The following is a 5,441-nucleotide window of genomic DNA, read 5'->3' on the forward strand; positions in this document are numbered from 1 at the left end:
CAAATTTTGAAAGAGACCTCATCCTCTTGCACCCTAAACTTCATTTCCCCTACCTGTTAATAGAAAATGCCCCTTCCAGTGGACAAGAAAGGATGACCAAGGATGATAGGTACCTCTTGGTCCATTTCACAATTTAATACCACGAAGTCCCTCGAAAGTATAAACTTGTCCACTTTAACAATAATATCAAATAAAATTCCCATCGACCTTTTGATGGAATGGTCCACCATTAAAAGTCGCATAGAGGTCAGTGTAGGAGCATTCAATTCAAGATTTTTGTAGATGACAAAAGGCATTAAGTTTATGCTCACACCAAGGTCGCATAGAGCTTTTGCAAACTCGTGTATACCAATTGTATAAGGAATGGTGAATGCTTCCGAGTCATCTTTCTTTTCTGCAACCTTACTATCTATGATAGCACTACACCCATGAGTGACCTCAATGGTGTCACTTTCAACAAGTTTCTTCTTGGAAATTAACTTGTTCATTAACTTAGCGTATCCCGAGATCTCTTGGATTGCCTCGAGCTATGAGATATTTATCGATAAATTGCTAAGTTTTTCCATGAATTTCCTCAATTTGTCACCCTCCTCTTTTTTATGCAAACGTTGAGGGAATGGAAAAGAAAATTGGATTGTTGACCTTGCTTCACCGTGTGGCTTTTTAAATTCATCACTTTCCTCGATTTCTTTCTAACCATTTGCTTCTCTACTTTGAGGTATCACCTCATTTGCTTTATCCTTAGGTATATTCTCACTCAAGTCTCCTCTAAAGGGATCATCAAGTGTCTTCCCACTCCTTATAACAATTGCTAGGACATGCGCGTCATTTTTTGGGGTAGCAATAGTGTCACTAGAAAGTCCACCTCTACGCCTAGCATTTAATTGAGTGGATATTTGCCCGACTTGGGTCTCCAATTGCTTGATAGAGTGAGAATGAGACACCACTATTTGGAAAAGTTGGGAGAAATCACCCTTTAACTCACGGACCATTTTATTTGTACCTTCTATTCTATTCAAGATCCTTGTTAACACATCCTCGGCCTTGAAATTTTTGGGGTCAATGGTGCTAGATTCCTTGGCCTTAGCTCGATCATGATGGGGACATAACGGTCATAATCACGCTCACAATCTCTCCAATCTCTATTCCGCTCACGATCAATCCAACCTTGGTTCCTACCTTGCCTTTGATAGGCGGGGTAGGAACTCCCCGAATAATTAACCAAATACTAGATTTCCTTACCCAACTTCTTTGCTTCTTCATCACCTTCATAAGATTTTAATATTATGGCATTTACCGCCTTCGCGAGTGCTCCCATAACATGCTTTGTCAAGAGCTCAAGTTGGGTCATCATTTTTGCCATGTTCTCCTCCTTTTCTTCGTCCCGCTTTCTTAGTTCATTATTGAACATGGAGGTAGTAGAAGGAATCTTGGTGTCTTCGATATCTCAGGTGTACAAACCCCGATTTTGCTTTGACATTTCTCCTATCAATCGAAAGGCCGCATGGTGGTGCATTTTTACTATAGACTACCCGCCACATTATCCACCACCATTTTGTTTAATAGATCAAGGGCCCGGTAGAAGATCTCGAGAAACATCTTCTCTGAGACCTTATGATTTGGGCATTAAACTATCTTTCCATTAAACCTTTCCCAAACTTCAAACAACGACTCTCCATTCATTTGAAAAAATTTCACAATCTCATCCCACTTTTGAAGTATTTTTTATGATAGGAAATATCTATCAAGAAACACCGAGGTAAGCTCTTCCCATGATGTAATAGAGCCGGGTGGAAGTGACCGGAGCCATAAAATTACCTCGCCCGTTAGTGAGAACGGGAAGAGGCAAAGTCGGATGGATTCTTGAGTAATATGTGCTATGTTGAATGGCGCACACACTTCCACGAAGTTCGTCAAATGGACATTCGGGTCCTCATAAGCTTGACCCTCGTACAACCCTTTCATTTGCAACATGTGAAGCATTACGCTAGTCATATGGAAAACTCCATTCTCATTGGTTGGTGGGATGCGGATTGCACTCGTTTGCCCCGCTTCATTAAGTTGGCCCTCATCATCTAGAGGGGCATCAAATGGGCCCAAATTGCTTGCGTCATCACTCATTGCTCCGTTAACACTTTAATCACCTACAAAAGATCAAAAAAACAAATAAAGTAAATGACACCACGCCAGGTATTCTCAAGTAAGAAGCACACCGCACAAGAGAAATCTATATCTCACTCCTCGGCAACGACGCCATTTTGATAACACTGAACTACTTCCTGATACGAGACAAATGACCATCTTATTTTTTGATATCTTTGGAGGCCAACACAAAAGCTCAAGACTTGGTCACCTCGAGGATACGAGAACATGCATGGAGGACCCATTTTGAGCCTACCATTGAGCATACCAGACATCAAGGCCGTGAGTGGAAGATTGCTTAGAGCATTGAAGACTTGAGGACTCATGACTTTGGACGCTTAATGGCTCATGATTTTGGGTCATCTTCATTGAGGACATTTTGGCCACTTCACTTTGCCAAAAATGCACTCCATGGCCACTTCTATCATTAAGGGTAGTGTAGTCATTTTGTCTCTTTTTGTAAGATACTATAAATAGGACATTTTAGGTCTTCTCTTATTAGATTATTGATGATGAATATTTGAAACATTGAAAATCCTCTCTTTTAAGAGTAAAACACCTTAGTGTAGTTCTTAGTTAGGGCTTGAAATAGCTACTGTAGTTTAGGGCTTGGAAAAGCCGACATTGTTCTTTACTTGGAAACAATGGATCTTGAGGTGAGTTGATTCCCTTGGCGGTCACCATAAGAGTGTGGTTTTCATTATTACATTCATTAGGGGTTAGTGTTGAAATACACTTGGTTCTTAACCTTGTAATAATCTTGGTCTCACTATTATCCTTTACTTTCTTGTAATCTTGTTGTGTTGTTCTTGTTGCCTACTCTCGATCTTGGAGTGTTCTTGTAACCGAAGTTGTTGTTCTTCTTGTTCTTCATTTTTTGTGTTGTTAATCTAGTTTGGTTGGCTGAAAAATAGGTGTTAAACACCCTGTTATCATCTCTTTCTTGTTCTTATTGTGAATTCGAGAGTGGTCATCAAATAGGTCCTCGGGTTCTTAAACTAGTGGACTGATTTTGGTGTGTGTTTTATGCCTTCCATTGTTGTTCTTGTATTACTTCCATTCTTGAGGGGTGAGGCGGTCGTTGTCAATAACCCAACTTAAGTCAGGGTTGAATCCACAAGGAGCGAATTTTAAATTTCAAGTCCTATGGGTTCTCTAATTAATGCTAACAAACACGACATGTAAAATAAAATGGGGGGATTTGATCGTAAATATTTTTTATTAACAAGGCGCGTATTTGACACTTTTTGATTTAAAATCAAGATATGAGGAGATCTTGGGTTATTATGTCTACCTAAAGGTGAAACGTGTGGGTAGATAATAGTTTAACATGAAGCTTAGTTGTTAACTAAAGGATAGGTTAGGTTGAAAGTCATTGTGGTCAATCTTTCAATAAAAACACAACGATTTCACCCATTGGCTCTTTCGAGCACCTAACAAGTGTGCAATTTGTAATCACCCAAAATCTCAATCAAGCATCCCTATTTCTAGGATGATGCTCTTGCCATAATGTACACTCCAAATACACTTATTTCTAAGATTGCAAAAGGTAGTAAACCATAGGCTCAATTGTCTACCATTGTCTTGTCCCCCTATAACCCTCTTTCAAGGATGTTATGGGTTACCTCAAATTTACCTTTATCCCTCTTTCAAGGATGATAAAGGGTTTCTAGAGTTTGGGGTTTTCACATATCAAACCCATTTGAATATTTGAGATTTTCACCCACAAATTCTAACTCATAAATTCAAGCAATGGTGGAATCCATACTCAACAACTAGCAATCATGCAAACATAACAACACCCACACACAATTACACTTTAGTTCAACATAATTCCAAGACTAATTTACTTAGCTACTGATGAAAAAGGTAAAGAAAGATATGCCATAAGAATTATCTAAAGCATTCATTCTTCACAAAATACTAAGAAGTTAAGCCTCCACACACACTTTCCCAATTAGGGTTTCTTGCTTTCAATTCAAAAATATCTATGAGGTAACCAATACTCAAAGAAGAAAGGGTTTTTGCCTATATATAGTTTGGGATTCATCTATGAAATTTTACAAAACTATCCTGGGCCATATTCCCGCTGAATCGCGATCGCGCAGGTTTGACTGCGACCGCGGCTACACGACCGTCGTTGTGTTCCGCGATCGCATTATGCTGACCATCTTGACTGACCGCGACTGCGGCCTAAGGACTGCGGTCGTGGTAACTGAGGCTGAACTGCTTCAGGTCTCCAGCTACACTCTCTTTCCGTCCATTTGATCAATCTTGGAGCTTTAATCTATATCATTTCACCTTCTCAACTATGTACCTACCAAATGTGGATGTTAGTACATTTAAATCATGTTGATGTCTCATTTTCTAATACAAAATATGGTAGTGTGTAAAAATATTTGGTACAAATGAGGGGTAAAATCACCACTCATCAACGATCACCATAGTTAAAATTTTTTCCTCGATCATGACCACGATCACGACTGGAGCTAGGACCCCTTTCACGTCTCGATTGGTGAAAATTTTTAGCATTCACTCCAGGAAATGGAGCAGTACCAGGAGGTCGACTTTCATGTTTTTTCATTAAAAGATCATTATGTTGTTCAATAACAAGAAGATGCAAAATTAATTCAGAATACTTTTTAAATCTCATTTGTCGATATTATTATTGCAGGAGCATACTCGGAGCAGAAAAGGTGAAAAATATTTTCTCTAGCATATCATGATTTGTGATATTTTCTCTGCATAAATTTAATCGTGATTTAATTCAAAACATGAAATAATTATACGCGGTTGTATCTTTAAAATCTTGTAACCTCAAATGAGTCCATTCATAATATGCCTGTGGAAGAACGACCGTCTTCAGGTGGTCATAGCTATCTTTTAAATTATTCCACAGTATAAATGGATCTTTAACAGTGAGATATTTTATTTTTAAGCTCTCATTGAGGTGATGACGGAGAAATATCATGGCTTTGACACAATCTTTAGATGCCTGATTTTATTCTTGATGGTGTCTGTCAGACCCATCGCATTAAATGAATTTCAACATCAAATGCCCAAGATAGGTAGGTTTTACCCGATAAGTTTAGAGCAATAAATTCACGTTTAGATATGTTTGATATTATTTTAAAAAAATAAGTTCTTACCTCTATTACCTGTATTTATTCGAGATGGTAGAGACTTGTACTGATAACATGTTATAAATTAAAATACTAAATAGAAATGCTAAAGTAATAAAAGATAACAATGGAGAAATTTTATATATATATATATATATATATATATATATATATATA

The sequence above is a fragment of the Capsicum annuum genome, chromosome 9 (assembly GCF_002878395.1).
Source record: "Capsicum annuum cultivar UCD-10X-F1 chromosome 9, UCD10Xv1.1, whole genome shotgun sequence".
NCBI lineage: Eukaryota > Viridiplantae > Streptophyta > Magnoliopsida > Solanales > Solanaceae > Capsicum > Capsicum annuum.